Source organism: Eptesicus fuscus, chromosome 4 (assembly GCF_027574615.1).
Source record: "Eptesicus fuscus isolate TK198812 chromosome 4, DD_ASM_mEF_20220401, whole genome shotgun sequence".
Lineage (NCBI taxonomy): Eukaryota > Metazoa > Chordata > Mammalia > Chiroptera > Vespertilionidae > Eptesicus > Eptesicus fuscus.
Window position 1 is genome coordinate 42,073,263 of NC_072476.1, and position 18,933 is coordinate 42,092,195.

The window sequence follows — 18,933 nt, forward strand, 5'->3', positions numbered from 1 at the left end:
TTGTCAAAACCTTTCCCCAACAACTGTATTCACATGTTAAGCTAGTCATGCATTTTTAGAGCCATGTCAACGTCCTAGAGACCAGGTCCCCTTAAAGGTAAGGGAATGGTTAATGGGATCCGCTGGGCTTTAAAGTGAACAATCTCAGTCCAAGTATCACAATACACAGAATCTCTGAAACTTTAGGCTACGTCCTGGAAAACGCCTCGGCGCCACTGGAGCAGTGCCTCTCCCCGCTGGGTACTCCCAACGAGGCCCTTCTCTGTGAAGTGGCTTCTGCGCCTTTCTAGCCTTTCCTCCTGGCCCCTAATGCTCAGGTAGCTCTGTTTTGTTAAGATCGGGTTACCTTGCAGAGGTTGTGACCAGGACACCGCATTATTTGGCCTGCCCAGCGTTACACTGTTCTTAGAATTAGTGGTTGTTGATAGAAAATTGGGAAATTGAACCTCAACATCTGTGTTTCTGATTTTCTTTGAAACATTCCAATATCTGGCCAAATGGTCCTCCATTGCCACACGGCAATGACTGCCTCGAGGTACACTGTGGCTGCCCCCGTTAGAGGGAGCCTGCCCTCTGCAGTTCACCACAAGCCCTCCCTGCCATCTTCACACATGGATGTTCCTTTCCTGGCTCTGCAGGCATTGGTGTGGGCAGCTCCTTCCTTACAGAAATTAAGTGGGGCTATATTTCAGAGCCGATCTACAGAGCTCCTACTGGCTAGTTAGGAATTAGCAATTCCGCCCATCAGTGTAGCTGTATTTCGGAAAACCAAGGACATGTGTGAGTCCTACAAATTTTAGAAATAATTTAAATTGTTTAGCCAGGGAGATTCTGAGGAGGGTTTTTGTTGGGGTAAGCGGTGGGAAGGTTAAGAGTAATAATGATTTGTTTTTATACCACTTGTTATTAGGCCACAGAGTTCAGGAAGCTACATTTGGGCACCTTATTTCTACATGTGCCCATTTTATAAAGATCCTGGGAGAAAGCTGAACTTGGTTTTCCCATACCAGTGGGAGTTCTACCCAGTAAACAGACTTTTAGCAGACACGCCTTCCCCAGTCATTAATTCATTCACTCGACACATTTTTACTGAGCACCTACTGGATGCCAGACAAAGTGCCTGCTCTCAAGAAACCCAGATTCTAGCAGAGGAAGATCTAAAACATAAACAAACATGTAAAAAAAAAAAAAGTCAAGTAGTGGTAGGAGCTAAAAAAAAAAAAAAATTAGGTGTGTGTGTGTGTGTGTGTGTGTGTGTGTGTGTGTGTGTGTGTGTGTGTGTGTGTGTAAGAGTAAAAGAGGATGGCAGGGGCGGGGCTTTGCTATTTTATCCAGAGTAGGGGAGGAAGGCCTTTCTGAAAAGAAGACATTTCAGCAGGGATGTTAAGGGGAAAAGGGAGAGCCATGTTGGGTGAAATCCTACCCATTCCCTCATAGTCCTTCAGTGAAGCCTTTATTGACTAATCAGTCAGAAATGTTTTGTCCTCTCTCTAACTCTTACTGCAAACTGCTTGATAACATATTTATTTGTTTCCATTTTCCCTGAAAGTAAACTCCTTGGGACAGATTACAATTTATTCTTTCTTTCTTTCCATAATGAATGTTCAATTAATCTTTATCCGCTGGTTTAAAAATATTCACAGGTCCTTTTGAGGATGCAGAAAGATAAGGGGGTAGAGGCATGGGGAATGAGTTATAATTTTTATAAAACACAAGCAAAATAAGATACTATAAACTACATTACTATTAATTATCGTATCTCAAATACTCTTACCTAAGCTATGAATATTCCAATGTAATCCTTTGGAAAATGTATATTCTAAATGAGTCAATTCATAACTAAAGATAGGCATCAAAAAAATCTTATCTTGATAACATTTGGAATTGGGAAGAATTACTGTATAACCCATACTCTGAAGAAATAATAAGATAATTTTGTTCCTAAAATAGATGTTGCTTTTTTAAGATTAAAAAGGGCATGTTTATTTTTTTTTAATTGATTTGTGAGAGAGAAGAATGGGGAGAGTGGGAGAGAGGGAGAGAGAGTGAAACATCAATTTGCTGTTTCACTTATTTATGCATTCACTGGTTGATTCCTGTATGTGCCCACAACAGGGATTAAACCTGCAACCTTGGTGTATCAGGATGATGCTCTCTAACCAACTGACCTAATGTCCAGGGCAAAAAAGGGCATATTTTAAAGAATTAATTAATAAAAATTGGAAACTTAAAAAGGCATAAATTCTGCCTTTCTTTGCTAGCTTGTTAAGAAAGAAAAAGTTAAAGATTAAGTTGGGATATAATGTAAAAGTCATTGAAATTGGCTAACAAATTAAATTTAGAATAAAAAAATAAGGACGTCTCCAAGAACCATAAAGACAAATAGTTTGTTAAAATAATTGTAACCCTTTGGTGTTGATGACACATACATGATATATTAAACTCATTTTTCAGTTAAAGAAAATAACTAAAAAGACCATTATAGTCATTCTCTTGTAAGAACTAAAAAACGTCTCCCTAAATATATTAACTTGCTGTCTTGGAGACGGATTACTTCCCTAATGGTAGATATTTGGGTAAAGTAAACTTTGGCAAATAACATAACGGATCAATTTAACGACTAGTTGCCAAATAGCAACAAAATAAATCACTTCTCTAAACCACTGTGGCAGCCCCCACCTTTTAGTAGCTTTGTATTTTCACCCACTCATTCAGCATTCCAGAATGAATTAAAGCCACCATTCCACCTCTCAGCATTTCTATCACCAGTCCTACTTTTGGAGATGGAAGAAGCCATGCGGACCACAGAGGCCCAAAGGTTAATTCAGGGTCACAATGTGACCCCCATTTACTCCCCCGGGTCCCCGGCTCCCCTGTGAAAGGTGCTTTATGTTGGGATTATCAAAATTACAAGCAGTACTTCCTCCACCTAAAACAGAGCTGACGAACTTTTGGCTGGTAATGCGTTTTGTTGGGCCTCAGTAACGTTTTTTCTGTTTTAAATTTAGATAAAATTCATATAACATAGTATTCACCATTGTAACCATTTAAAAAGTGTACACTTCAATAATTTGTATTATATGCACAATGTCATGCATCACCACCATCGAACTTCAGAACATTCTTATCACCTCAAAAAGGGAGCCTCATAATACTTGTGTGTGTGTGTGTGTGTGTGTGTGTGTGTGTAAAAGTTGGGAGCGGTGAGATAAAAATTCACATTTCCAGCTTTTCTAGAAAAATGACCTGGCAACACTGGAGGGGATGGCGGGGAGAGATGGCCCTCCCAATATACCACCTGGCAACATGCCTATAGCGGCCAGAAAACTACCCAAGGCATATGCGTTAGCCACCCTTGCCTTACGCGATCAGAGATCAGGGGCTCGAACATTCTGAATCACTTCTCAGAGAGCCTTGGGTGTGACTCCATAGGCTAAGGCCCTCCCTCTGTTCCCCTGGCTGCCGATCAAGGCAAGCCAGACCGCTTCCCACCTCTGACTCTCCAGCAGATCTCTTGGCTTCTGCCAACTTCTACTTCTTCTATTTTTAAAAAATATATTTTTATTAATTTCAGAAAGGAAGGGAAAGGGGAAGAGAGATTGAAACATCAATGATTCGAGAGAATCACTGATCAGCTGCCTCCTGCATGCTCCTCACTGGGGATCAAGCCCGAAACCTGGGAATTGAACCGTGACCTCCTAGTTCATAGGTCGATGCTCAACTACTGAGCCAACTTCTTAATTTACCTTTCCCTCAAAATGCTTTGCATTTTCTACCCCGGGATCTTTGCTGAAATCTCTCTCTACCCAAAAAGCCACCCTCTATCTACCTGAGCAACATCCTAATTCCTTGTCCTTTCTGTACCACTCTCATGACTTACTTGCCTTTGTTGTCTACTCACTACCTATATTTTATTTTCCTATGTTCACTTAATATATTTTTATTAAAAAATAAGTTCATTTTAAAAGGAAACTAGATACTGTATGTGAATGGAAACTGATACTACTCCCCTAACTATATCATAATAAAAATCATTAAAAATTTTTTAAATGATTAAAATCAATTCAATGAGAAAAAAAAAATGCCCAATACTATTTCTTTCTAGTCAGATATTGTTGCCTGCCAAAGGCCTTGCCCCACGTCTACCTGCATGGCACAAACGGTGAGTCAGTCTGAATAAGGTGGCGAAAGCCATTCAGCCGCAAACACAGGCATTCTTTGCGAATGATACAAAGCATTCCAAAGGAACCAAAAAGGGACTAATCTAGTTATGTGATTTCAGGTGATTTAACATTAGGCCCGGGGCCTCCTAGAATTGTTTACTGTACCACCACCAATGGTACATGCCCCACGTACCGCATACCCCTGCTTTCCAAAGCTTCCTGCCAGTGCCATCCATCTCAACAGTTTTACCTCCAGTATCTCCGCCACAGCCCTTCCTGAACCTCTCTAAGCCATGCGGCGCTCCCCTTGCATGTCCGTCCTTACTTTCTTGTCTGCCATCTCCTCCAGAATGAGAACTCCGCAAGGGCAGAGCCGGGTCTCCACACTGCACGCCCTTCTCGGGTGGAGGCTCCACACTACCTTACACCTGCTCAGATTCCGGGTGCACACCTGTCTTGATTTCCCTGGTGAGGAGTTTTGAAGCGACTTTTAAAAATTCCAAACCAGTTTCTAAACGAACTGAAACATGTCCTAGTAGTTCTTGAATAGTAGATACAGTGATCAATATGGTAAAAGGCACAGGGATAAGTATCTGAATCTCTTTGCTCTTTCTTAGATTTGGGGGTATTATACAGCAATGGATATAACAGCAACAATAATTACTACTGGGGAGTCATCCTTGGTGTGCTAAGTAAGAGCTACCCTGTTTAGGACAGTTTTTGTTTTAAAGGGAAGTAAGTGTGCCTAGCAGGCTGGGAAGGGGGGGGGGGTGGTGTGTGTCACAGTGTCTGGGTTCTGTTTCTGGGGTGGACAGAGGATCTGAGTACTTTCTATGATAAATCCAAATGTCATTATGCCTAGGAAGAATCAGTTCATACTATCAGGGTCAATTTGGTCAAGAGACATAGGACACAGATCTCCGTAAGTGAATAAGAACAGTATTAATTAACATTTTTATAAAACACTAGAGGCCCTATGCATGAAGATTCGTGCAAGAATAGGCCTTCCTTCCCCTGGCTGCCGGCACCGGCTTCCCTCCAGCACCCAGGACCTGGGCTGCTTTGCTCCAGCAGCCGCCAGGCATCTGGGACAGGGGCAGCTTCACTCCAGCTGCTGCCGCCACCCATCGGGGGTGTGCTTTGAGCTGCGCCCACACCCCTGGTGTGTTTCTGCTGGGGCTGGGGGCAGCACGAAGTCCCCTTCCACCCACCTGCGCATGCAGCTCCTCCTGAGCTATCGTGATGCCTGGCTAATTTGCATATTATGTGTTTATATATACAGATTAGGAGGTGATTTATGATGGTCCTTTTAAAGTATCTAGACTCATTTTCTGAAAGACTGGTGGCCTTATAAGATCTAAATACACGGTTCTATGATGCTCATTTCATAAGGCCATGAATATAATTTTACTGAGTCAAATGATTAGTACGATTTATGGACATATCTTTGTTCCTGAGAAATATTACTAATGACCTGTAGTGGACATTTTATATTAAGTTCTTGCTAAATAATAGAACCTCGGTTAAAACAATATTTCTAGGATAAAGACAACCCACTTTATTGAAATTTTCTTCTTCATATGATTTTGAATGTTCTCATTGCTGCAAAAGGCAGAAGATACCTTAGAAAAAGAGTATGGAATTTCTCTCTAAAATGCAAACCAATGTATAAGTAATACACGCTTAAGAAAAATCAAGTTTTTAGAACGTATGATTTGAGTCAGTTTCTAAATCTGAAAATTAAATCTACCCTAAAGGAACAGTCCCCCCTCCCCTTGAACTAAACTCTTGTTAATTTTCTATTTATGCCATTCAGTCTACTTCTGCTTTGAAAAGGATGGTGAGAGGAGTTAATGGATGTGCCAAAAAGAAGGGTTTATCCTCTTCCATTTTCAGCATGATCCATCATTAATGCCATTTGCTGATGCTGGAATGAAGGAAACAGATGCTACTGTTGGACATGAAATGTCGTCTCATACAGTATTTTTAAGCTGTCAGCTGTACAGTTAGTCTTTATATAGGCAACGGACAAGTGCTTCTCTGTACCTTCATTTCCCTGAAACATACAAATACACAAATGCCGGAACTCCACCCACATTCCAATGCAGGGCACAGTCAACAGCAAATACCCAGAAAGAATTCTGCCATATTTCCCCTGTTGATGAATAAAAATGGAATCTTTTTTCACTACATCCTACAGAATTAAATAAAACCATATACCATACTTATACCATACTACCCCAGCCAAAATTTAGAAACTGTGTTGAAATGAATGTTGAGACCCTAGCCAACATCAAAAGGAATTAAATTCTTGAATAGCAAATGTCTCACATCATTTTTCTTCCATTACGTTGGTATTATCACAAAATAGCACAATCTTAGATACAGGCACACAAAAAAGGAAACTGAAGAATTCTTGGATTAAGAGACCAGCTTCCAAATGTAGGCCTTAACAATATCCCAGCTCTCCAAGGTTTTAATGGCATCTAATAAAGTATCAAGGGGTCAGGAGTTGGGTCATCTTTTCTTGAGCTGACTTATGGCTCATTGCATTCTGATGGAGGGTGAAGAATCCGAGACATTTTAACATATATATTTTTGAATCGTTAGGGATAGCTGAAAAGATGCCTAGAACTCTGGCTGGAGGCTGGTGTTGGGTCAGCAGAGGTCTTAGTAACAGCTATTCCTTTGTCTCTGGGCTCCATGCAAAACGGTGGCCCAAGCTGAGAAAGGCCAACACACTGGGCCCTTCTGGTCTTAGAGGCAAGATTTTCTTTTCACAGTTGAGATCATTTTGACCAGGAGCTGACGTTGTCACCCAATATTTGATTGAACTTCAGGGCATGTATGTTCGTGGTTAAAGAGGGTTGAGGCCTTCATTTTGCTGTCGAAGTCCGATAAAGACCATTTCTCATCTTCTAGGTATAAACTAACAAATGAATGCTGGGATTTTAGTTGTTAAAAGCATTACATGGGGTGTATAGGCCTCCTTTACTCAGCCTAAAGAGTTTTAGATTTGAATTTATCCACTGTATCTCTGTCTCCAAATCAAGTAACAGCTTTCTTTTCTCTAATCTTACTCCTAAAAATTGCTTTTTATTTTAAACTAGACTTAATGGCAATTAACTTCTTTGGGTTGATCCATGCCCCAATGGCTCGAACCCAGGAAGATGTACAATTCCAATGAATTGAAACAGAGAGATGCTTTTGTGGGAAAACAAACAAAAAAACTAGTAGAGAAAAAAGCAAGTATTTCAAACACAAGGGTCACACCTAAAACACTCCTTTTCCCATTGCTCCACAAGATGTACTAGAAGTGTTTTCATAATAAAGCCAGTCTGACCCAAATTTAAAAGACAGCTCTCCATGGACAGACCTGGTCTGGTTAAAACCTTTCCATGGGTCTATGCTGAGCTTAGGCCTAACTACTGTGATTCAAAACACTGGCTAGGAGCCTAGCCAGCGTGGCTCAGTGGTTGAGCATCAACCTATGAACCAGGAGGTCATGGTTCGACCGTCAGGGCACATGCCCACATTGTGGGCTCAATCTCCAATGTAGGGCATGCAGAAGGCAACCAATCAATGATTCTCTCTCATCATGGATGTTTCTATCTCTCTCTTCCTCTCCCTTCCTTTCTGAAATCAATAAAAATATATTAAAAAAACAACAACAACACTGGCTAGGAGATTGAATATCACCCAGACGGCCTCCAAAGGAATGAGCAAGAAGGTCCTACTGGGCCTTCTGAAATGCCCCCCATATGCACAGTATATTCTGAATGTCCATCATGATTTTAGTTTTAGCTGACTGCTGGCACCATGGATGGTACAACCACCTAGTGTGTACACTGCCCTCCTGTACCTAAAAAACAGACAGCCAGGCCAGATGATGGATCATCATCAATCAATCTTTGGATGATCCACGAATCTCATGAAAACAGCAAAGACTTGAATTCTATAAAATATTTAACCCTCTAGATCATATGTCTATCCTCACACTTCGTTGGCTATGAAGCATTTTCTGTTTCCCTACAATGTGCCCATCATCATAAAACCTACAAGAGTCTTGATCACTGCAAAGGTAGAGGAGATTAACATTTTAGATCAGGGAATCGTTTCATTCACGAAAATCTGGCTTGTTTAAGCAGTTCTCTCTTTCCCATGGCAGCATCCTGCTGGAACAGGCAGAGGGTATTCGGGGCACAGGATTCCTGTATTTTCAAAAGACCAGATTTTTATCAAGCTCTAACCCAATGCACTGCAGAGCCTATTCTATTCTGTTCTGCCTGGGTCTTGAAAACAGGAGGGGACCATGAGCAGCACAGAAGAACAAGCATTTCAGAGCCAAGGTCACGTTCAAACCAAGTATAGCAACCAATCCTGTTCTTTATAAATTTGGCAAAGGAAGTCTAGTTGTTCCAAAAAATCAGTAATAACTTTACCCTAACCCAAACTAAAAATATTTGCATGCATTTTGTATTTTAAATTATCATCCCATGGCACAATTCCACATTTGAAAAAATAAAATAAAAGCTCAGAGACTAACACTTGCACAGAGTTTAAGATTTAGAAAGGGAAACCCTTTTTTACTGTTGTTAGAGATATTCTCATCTAATAAATGCTGTGTCAACTTTAGCACTTCCACAAAATGTGGTGTTAAGACTTCTTAAATCCCTAAGACCCTCCCCCCCACACATAAAAAAAGCTGCTTAGAATAAGAAAGACAGGGGGAAGAACATTTTTACTAAGGCAGAGAAAATTACACTTTTTAGGAAGCAGGCAAGAAAATATGAAATTATCTTTATCATCCAGAAACAATAGCTACAGGCAACAAGATGCCGAAAACATTTGGTATCTGTCAAAATCATATAATTCTTCCTGGGTTGGTAAAGGGCTACCTGACAAAAAATTATCTAAGAATCACTAGATTGACTGGAACTAACTTTTGGGGGTGGGTGGGAAATGCTACTTCTAGTGGAGCTTAGATTTAAGAAGTCAAGTCACACAGTACATGTTTAAGGTGCTACACAGGCAAGGGAAGATTATTTCCCCTTTATCTACCTCAGGAGGGAGATGATTTAAAAGGAGCAAAAAAAAAAAATTAAATAAATAAATAATAATAAAAACAAATAAATGGAGCTAAGCATAAAAGAGGCAATAAGGAGAGAATACTGACTCTAGCTGACTCTCATGACTATTCAAAATACCCTATTATTCCATTAAAAAAAACAACAGCATAAAATAAGTTTCAATTTGTATAACAGAAAATTTCAGGTGAAGTGATGGCCTGGAAAAAATGAGAAACCAAAGTGGTTGGCTTTGAGCTTCACACTTATCAGACATGTTGAAGTGAGTGACAAAGACCTATTCTGTCCAGAAATCCCCCACTTACTTTATTTTTAAGCCTGGAAACTGGTTAGTCATATCTATACTGAACACTTCCTGTCCAGAGGCATGATGAAGGCAACAAACTGCCAAGTTTAGTAGCTGCCTACATTTAATCAATTGAGTCATTCATGGACTAAAAAACAGCATCAAACATTGAAAAAAAAAATCTGGCTAACTTAAGATATACAATGAAAACAGGTTTGACTATTTCATGGAATACAGATGGATAGTGGGGGGTGGTTTAGAAAACAACAGACAATGTTACTTTAAGAGACAATTTGCTGGTATTCTCTGTGATATTCTAGAACACCACTACCAAATATAACAGCTCTCTCATTCCCACCCTCCACAATTAGATAGTCCAATTGACATTCCATATCTTCATTTACAAAAGGGCCTGAAGACTGTAGAATGTCAACAAAATCAACTTACTCCTCTTTTCTTTTCACTTGGTCCAATTATATTTTAAAGGAAGGGCCTTCTGAGAGTTTAAAAGAAACAAATATGCAGAGGATTAAAATATACATCAGGAATGTAAACTTTATTACCTGGTCTAATCAACTGGTCTAACACCATAAGAATCCATCTTTGGAAAGAAAGGAACTCAATTAAGGATTTTAAGAATGACCCTTTCCTGAGAAACCCTGAGGGCTGTGTCAGGCTTCAGCCCCGCCGCCTCTCCCAAGAGCATTATAATTTACCTGATTAACCCTTATACGTGTTCAAACAAGCCAGCTGACTTCCACTGCTGAGAGCAACAAGAACACCTCCCCTCCCCATGACTTAACCACATGCACAGAGGGCGACCTCAAAGCATGCTGGGATAGATAGCAACAACCAGTAATCGCTCCCGTTCTCTAAGGTTATCAGCTTGATCATCAAGTCAGAGGTAGGGTCGAGTGAGCCAACTAATTTAAACCAGCCCTCCCCATAAAAGGCCTCAGCCTGCATTTCTTCAGTGAGCCTGCTTACCGTCAGGCTTGTTAATGAGTGAACCCCCGAGAAGTGAGGTTCAGCTTCACAGGAGGGGGTGAGGGCTCTCTACTCCTTCAAGAGCCATTCACTGAAAGTTCCACCGGCCTTCCGGAAAATGGATGGCACGACCCAGCTGAAGGCTTTGAAATGACAGCCGCAGGCTGGCATTACTGCTTTTCTAATGCATCATCGGTTTGCAAGCTATTTGAGGAAATCATTTTTATAACCCAGTAGGACAGTCACTAGAAATCCAAGCCAACACCACACAGCCCTGGCTTCTGACTGGCCCCAACTGAGAGTTGGAAATTCAGCAGCGGCATTCCTGGGTGTCACGTCCTTGTTTATGGGTCTGCATGAACCCGCCTGAGAATTGGAGTGCTCCCCTGCCCTGCACACAGCACTAGTTCACAGCTCCAAGTCTGTGTCCTACTCTGGGAACCACACAGACCTGCACGACCCTCATATGCCCACAACTCAGGCATATGCCCTTGGCCAGAATCGAACCCAGGACCCTTCAGTCTGCAGGCCGAGGCTCTATCCACTGAGCCATACCAGTCAGGGTGAAATAAGTACCTCTTAATTGGGTAAATATCGTAGGCAGGCCACGGGTGGGTTTGATCTTGGGTGTGATGATAAACCTCCTTCTTTATACAGTGTTGAGTGAAGCTCTCTAATCACTGACACAAGCATTATCTCATTGGTTCTCACAAGGGAGGAGCCACCTAGCATATTTCCATTGGCGTGACAATTGCTTAGCACCTCAGAATGGCTCAACTTAATGGCTCAATTTGGGCGTGGCCCAAGTCCTATTTAACACATAGAAGAGTAAAGCCCTTGCAGTCCACGGTGTGTCAAATCTAGGACATTCCTGGCTGAAGCATCAGCGGTTTTCCTAAACAGGTGTTCCTGTCACAGCTAGGAAAAACATGGGGGAGAGAAAGTGAAGGCGAAAGGGAGGGGAGAAAAATTCTCTATTTCTCAGGCGGGCCAAAGCTTCGCAGGATGAAGAGCTGGATTAAATTTTCTCCTACCTCAGCTTGTCACCCTCAGGCACAGAGCTGATTTTGTGTGATGCCACAGGGAGGGGTTGGAGATGACAGGGGAGATCAGAAAGGAATCTGCTGGCAACTGGGACATGAAGGCCAGTGGAGACACGAAGGTCTCCCTCCCTCAGGAGATGGGGCAGGTGCTCACAGCGGGGCAGTCATCTCCAGGGCCCCACAGGCCTCCCTCGTTCCCACTAAACATTGACTGAATACTTGAGATGTGTTCTCAGCTCTTAGCAGACGAGCTCTTCAAACCCAGGCTCTCAGCTTCTACTGAGGCCCTAAGAGAAGCAATCTTCCAGGGAACCTCTCTTTAGACGTGGCTGACCACGCCTCCCCGGGGCTCTCCTCCTCCTGGCTTCCAAAGCCCCTGTTCCTTCTGGTTTTCTTCCTACCGCTTGAGCTCCCCCATTTCTGTTCCCTATACCTCTTTCCCTTGTAGAAGTGGGTGTTCTCAGAGGCTAACTCCTTCTCTCTCGTCGGTCACTCCCTCGGAGATCACATAAGGAGAATCACCTCCCCCATGATGACTGGATATTCCCACACTTGACTGCCCAGGCTCCTTTGACCCAGGCTCAGTCTTTTCTTCCAGACCAACCGAGGGCCCTTGGGGGCTTGGTATCCCGAAAACACTGCTTTGCATCTGCCCTCTTCCAGCTCAGCACCTGCGTCCCTCCTAGAAGGCATCTGAGGCATGCTGTAGTCTAATATGAAAGCCTGCATTTTTCTAACCAGAAACCTGAAGCTCATAGAGACTAATCAGCCACTGAAGGTTGCACAGACAACCAAGGAGGCCAGCTCGCCTGACCCCCAGTGCCGGTCTCTTACCCGCAGTGTCCCTGTGGGCAGCCGAGTCTGGCCCCATGGACCACTGCAATGTGGCTCACCAGTGCCCTCTATGAACCCCCCACTCCACAATGCTCTAAGCGTCCTTCCTTCACTCTCCCCTTGCCTACAGGGCCAAGCTGAAGCCCGCTAGCCCCTCTAACCCCTCAATACTGCCCATCATGACTTTTGATGAACACTCCCTCCCCTAGATTCTCACAGGGTCTGCTGCCCCATCCTCTGTGCTGTTCTCATCCTGAGCTCCCCATCGTGTATTCTGTCCTATGAATGCCCATGTGCGGTATGTGATGGCCTGAACCATAAGTTCTTGGAGGGCAAGGCCCTCCATACACACACACACACACACACACACACACACACACACACACCTCTGCTTCCCCAAGCTCAGTCTTTTGTTGCTGTGAGTATCTGCGGCTCAGGGAAGGTGGCAGTGATTTAGGGCAAGAGGCTGCCCCCTGGAAGTAAACACTGACCTGTCCACCGCAAGCAGAACAGCCTGCATTTCTGGGGAAGCCTCTGGTCCCCGGCTCAGCCTAGCTGAGTGGGCCATGTGATAACACACACCTGGGCCAGGTGAGCTGGCAGCAAGCACAGATGGCCTGTCAACTTGGAAGGTAAAGTCATGAGTTGTTTATTCTCTTTTGGGGAGTCAACCCTGACTTAGGCAAAAAAGGCCTTAAGGCTTCAGGAGCCGAAAGCTATTGTGGTCCTTGGGGGCATTGTGTTTCGTGGCCTCTTTGCCTCACCATTTCCTTGGAAGCAACTTTGCTCATCGTTATTTATAAAATTAAATCTTATTTGTCACTAAAAGTGCACTGCAATGTGAGTCCACAGTACCACCACTTACACAAACACAAATGCCCGTACAACTTTAAAACCATAAATACCACGAGGTACCAGCCTAGGAGCACAGGCTTCGCAGTCGTACCCAGTCCCAGACCAGCACGCCCTCAGCCATTGACTGCCTGCTCAGCACTCACTCCAGCTCTCACTTTGCTTTAGGGTTCTTCAGCCTTTTAAACAAGTTTTAAGCAATTGTTTTTACTGTTTCAAATATCTTGGTCTGCGGCTGGGGGAGCAGTGGGCTGCAGCCCCACAGCCATTTCCTGAAAGAGAATGCAATTTGATTCCCAGAACACACCAGGCCTGAGGTGCTGCATGTGTGCGTGTGTGTGTGTGTGTGTGTGTGTGTGTGTGTGACACCCATCTGCTCCTGCAACGGCATGTCCGGTGTCTGAATGCTGACTCCCTTCCCACCCACACACACGCACACCTTCTCACCCAGCAAGACAGCCCCTGCCCAGCCAGCACCCTCAAAGGCTAATTTTCCTGAATGATGCTCCCAAAGGAATGAAAACAAGTGAGCTCACTGTGTAATTGCCTCTCACTCGGTCTACCACTTTCAAAACCAGGGATCTCATAGGCACTGTGTGCAGAGCTGAGGTTGATTTCACAAGGCTTCATCTTTTCCTCTCCTCGGGTACACGCAGGAGAAGTGAAATGGGAAATCTTCAAGTGTCGACCATTCCATTAAAGTTCCCCCAAAAGGTAGTGAGAGATGCCTATACAAGCAGATCTGTCCTGCTTCAAGACCTCACGCAAAAATCCAGGATGCCAAGACCTACATTTGCAAAATTTCTTGTTTGCCCAACAGGCACAAGGGGGTTAGAAAGGGCCTAGACACCACTTCTCTGGGCCTCAGCTCCTTTTCTCTAAAGTGAAGAGGTGAGACAAAGGACCTGCAACATTGCTTTGAACTCTAAACATGGTGATTCTACTTGTGTTGTTAGAGAGTCATTTTTATTATAAAAGTCTTCTCACTGCAGATCTTCCTTAAATCTTACAGATATATACACTGATTTGATTTTTTAAAAATAATTCAGTCAATGCTATGTTGTAGGCACACTCCACTAAATGAGGAGAGGTGTACACCATGCCGATCTCACTGTTTCTGACGTGGTTGCCATCTTTTCCACACAGACAGAAATGTTGACAAACGGGTTGTAGCAAACCCAGCGACCCCGCATTATTCTGAAATGAACTCACTGGGTCCTGAGGTTTTCTGGCCCTCTTTCACCTGCCCACTTTTTGGCTACTTCCTGGTAAACAGCCAGGAGCAGGGAATTTAATCATCCACATGATCCTGACTGTTCCCTGGCATCCTAATTAGGGGCCAAGAAGGTGTGATGCATAGTCAATCTGATGAAAACTTCAGAAGTGAGGAAGAGAAGGCCCAAATATACATAAGCTTACAGAGCGGGGGTGTCAGGCAGTACCAGGTTACTCGTGACACCCACTGTTGAGGAGACAGCAGGGCACACATCTCTAACTGGATTGTCCACTTTTAGCCCCTGTCAGCACACCTCACTCCAAGCCTAATGTCCACATAAAAGGAAACATAATCACATCGAAGTCCAGTGTTTTGAGCTAGGCTGCACCCTTGATAGCAGGGGTTCTCAAGCTTTTTAAACAGGGGGCCAGTTCACTGTCCCTCAGACCGTTGGAGGGCCGGACTATAGTTTAAAAAAAAAACTATGAACAAATTCCTATGCACACTGCACATATCTTATTTTGAAGTAAAAAAACAAAACGGCAAAAACACCTGCATGTGGCCCGCGGGCCGTAGTTTGAGGACGCCTGCTTTATAGTATACATGACATCAAGGTCAGCAGCGCCAAGTGCCATGCATTTCATCAGAGCCGAACCACCACATCACCCGCTGTCCTCTCCATTCCCTCTGCAATACAAGGGGTGGGGAAGGAGAGAAGACGTACAGTGATGCTTAGCAGCGGTGCTATTATAGAAGCTGCCACCCCATGTGAGGTTAAAACAGTGAGGACACCACATGGTGTGGCAGCTTCTATAATACCACTGGGGTGTTTGATGACCGAAGAGGACATCCCTAAGTCACCACCATGGAACAACTGAACTTCTCTATATCCTGCCTTGTATTGGTCCCACTCTTTCTAGTGGAAGTCTCTACTTTCTGTGCCCCTTGGAGAGCCATAAGCCCTAGCAGGTTGGGGGATGCTGAACATGAGGTCCCTGGAAGGTTCTGCAAGCCAGCCTGTTGGCACAATGGGCTTGGGTGGGGGGGTAACCTTCAGGCATACCTCTTTCCTGGCACTTGACTGACCTTAATCATTTGAATGGCAAGCTGATTGATCAAAACGGGCTTCCGGAAAACCCACGAGGGAATTGGGGACCCAGTTACGGCAGACTCTGGTGAGACGGACTCAAGGTAACCAGGAGCCCAGAGAAACTTCTGCAGAAGCACTGAGAACATAGCAGCCTGCTAAAAGATGGTGAAACTGAGTGGGGCTACAATTGAGAGTGCAAATGCCTGTCCATAGTTCCCACCAATTAGTGTATTATTAGGAGATAGGATGAATCAACTGAGTGGAACACAACTGTGCTGAGAATCATGCACTGGTGTATGTATACACCTTCCAGATTCTAAAGAAACTTGAAACTCCGTGGATGCTGCAAAGTCACCCAGTTGTGATAAAGTAACACACACATTAATTGAACCTTGTTTCACGCCAGTGACCAGGGAAGTCTACACTCTCTGTCTCAAGCTGGCCACTGCCCCAGGAAGTGAGGTCCCTCTTGTCCCACAGGTGCTCCGGTCCCTCTCTGCAGCAGGCTCCAGGCACCTCCTAGCCAGTCCTGCTGGGCTCCTTGGTCTGAAGGGTGCACTCCAGACTCCCTGTCTGTGCCCTGAGCAGTAGAGAAAGAGGCAGGGTCCTGGCTATTCTCTTTCCCCTCCAAGATACCTGGTCTCTCCACTCCTGGCTTCTCAAACTGGGCCACAGGGCCACAGAGAGCACCCTCCTGAGTGCCAAGCTACCTGCGGAGGGGAGGGCGGCTTCTGGACATCACAGAAGCACCTCAGGCTTTATGTTCAGTCGGCCTTTGCTCTACTCCTGATTCCACTTTCATAGCTTTGTAGTTTTAGGCCCCATTTTTAACCTCTCTGAACCTCAGTTTCCTTAATTGTTATGTGTAATTAACACAAAGCGTTATTATGTAAGTATTAAATGAGATAATATACACAATCATATCCTTAGCACCATGTCTGGCAGATGGAAGAGCTTAATACATTTTAGTTTCACAATTGTTTCTTCAGCCTTCAAGGCAATTGGAGATGCCAGCAAGCCACTCTGGCCCTTGACCCCAGAGATCAAAGGCGCATGCTTGTTTTGTCTCTGCCATTAAATGTATTATAGTGGGGACACCCTAAATGGGTTTGTCCTCTAGGTCTGAAGGGCACTATTCTTATAAAGTGAGGTTAGATGACTTCTTACTCTAAAAGTTTCATCAGATCTTATGATCTTTTAAATAAATAAATTAATTTGATAATGCTTTATTAGGCCCTCCTATACGAGAGGCCCAAGGTCAAGCACCAGAGATTTGGAAAAAATAATATAAATCTTGCTGTCAAAAAGCTCATAATGAAATGGAGGCAAAGGTAAAGAAAACTAATAATCGTAACACACGAAACGTGGTGCAACTGAGGGGAGTACAGGGGGTTAGGGGAACTCTCTGAAAGAGCATCTACTCCAAACAACCCCCCTGAGAAGAGGCAAGAGAGTGATCCCAACAAAGGAAACAGCATTTGTTGAGGGAACAAGGAAGTAAGTAAAAGGGCAACACTAGGGTTGGACGGAGCAGTCCGGTGGTGTGGTCGATATTTGTTGTTGTTTGGATGATCCACGTTGGACTCCCTTCCTTTTCTGAGAAACCCTCATTTTGCAAGTGTTGGTAGGAGTTGGCCTCTCTCCCACTACAAAAGCTGGAACCAGAAGTTCCCTCTCCCACGGGCAGCAAGGGGTAGATACACAATCTAGCATTGATGAATCAGGTGGTTTATGTCTGGGATTTTTGAATGTTCAGGATGACCAAATATTCGGCCACATCAGAAGTCCCAGCAGTGACAGAACTGAAAAATACAGAGGAGGAAAAGGCCATGGTGAGTTCCTTACCAGGCAATTCTAGGGTATGTCCTCACTGCACCTCCTGATGCATTTTCAGAGGAGGTGTGAACGACCTTTCCGTGGAGGTGTGAACTACCCAATACACTCTCAATAAACCTCTCCTGCTTATGATAGCAGGAATCAACTTGTATCCAAGAATCCTGATGACAGAGGTGGTTATTATCACCATTAGGGTACAAATGCTGAGGGCACAAAGCAGAGATGGGGGAGATACATTCAACAAATAATGAGGAGGTTGAAGTGTCAGGTAGAATCTGAGGATAAAGGGCAGTGTCAAGGACAACTTGCAGATTTGTAATCTGGAAGCCAAAGAGAGCAATGATCAGTGAAAATACAAAGGGAGGACCAGATTTATGGAGAGTAGGAAATGATGGGCTCAGTTTACTGAATTTGAGGTGACTACATGACATTCAAAGCATCGTGTTTACCAACTGCTGGGTGTACAGGGGGCTCTGGGAAGAGCCCAGGCTGGAGAGCGATCAGATTAGAAATCAACAGCTGGAAAGGGGAAGGGAAATCGGGAGAGTGTTGTGTCATAGGAACCAAGGAAGGAGTTGAGGGTTGCAGAGACATTGGCCTCCTAGTGTCCAATGCTGCAAAAAAAGATCAAGTAAGACCAGGACAGAAATGTGAATGCTGATCATTGGTGATTTTAGCCCCTGGGAAGTCACTGGTGATTTTGGCAATTTCAGTGGAGTGGTAGAAAAAAGACAGACTTCAATGGGTGAGAAAGTAGGCAACATGCAAAAGCTTTTTTCTTTTTAAAGGGTTCATTTTAAAGGAGAAAGGAATATCTAAAATTGAACAAAATATTGAGAATTACTTTTTTAAATGGAGATCATTCATTCATTTTATAAAATACTAGTGGCCCAGTGCACAAATTCATGCACATTGAAAGGAAATTAATTAGAAGAAATATTTTAATATCACTTTTTGCCCTTTCTCTGTAATAGAAGTGTCAAATAAATTCACGCTCAATAATGACAGATTGAAACACACACGTGCAATTGGTGCCATGAGAGCTTTATATGTATCGCAGATGCACGAGTCAACTTAGCCTTGTATAGATATAGAATAAACTTGCTTAATTAGACCTGCTTTCTGATGTAGCTAAACTTTTTCCAGCCCAGTGAAGCACCCCAACTTCTCTTTCAGGTAATTTGTCAGCAACACAGCAGTAAATATCAACATGATGCAGATTATTATTGTAGATCATGCAGGGAGAACAAAGGGTAAAATATTTAACTGCAGCAGTGTTTGACTATATTCTGTGCAGTGAGAACACCTGAAGTCATTTTCAAGGTCCACCATTTCTTACTTCTTTCAGTTGGGTCTAGTTTCTAAATCTCCATTTTCCGGCTAATTAAAAGAAAATAGGATTCCACCAAGTCTCCTATCTACCTACTCCAGGACTTCTGTGAGGATCAAATGAGATGAGGCACAGGAAAACACTTCACAGACATTTGGTTACAGTGTGAAATGTTTCCACCTGGCTATAAAGCAAGCCATGTTCCTGGG

The 18,933-nt window shown here is 43.6% G+C and overlaps 1 protein-coding gene across 5 annotated transcripts in view; it reads right to left on the bottom strand.

Moving 5' to 3' along the window:
* The window catches only part of TNFAIP8 (TNF alpha induced protein 8), a 110,607-nt gene that overhangs the window by 15,731 nt on the left and 75,943 nt on the right, over nt 1-18,933 (bottom strand). Inside the window, exon 1 of one of the 5 annotated variants that reach the window (XM_054714971.1) lies at nt 17,404-17,455. The exons of the other annotated variants lie outside the window; for them this stretch is intronic. The gene's annotated coding sequence lies outside the window, so the exon portion shown is untranslated. Of the gene's footprint in view, nt 1-17,403; nt 17,456-18,933 lie in introns of those variants that run through there. 5 annotated transcript variants of the gene reach the window in all.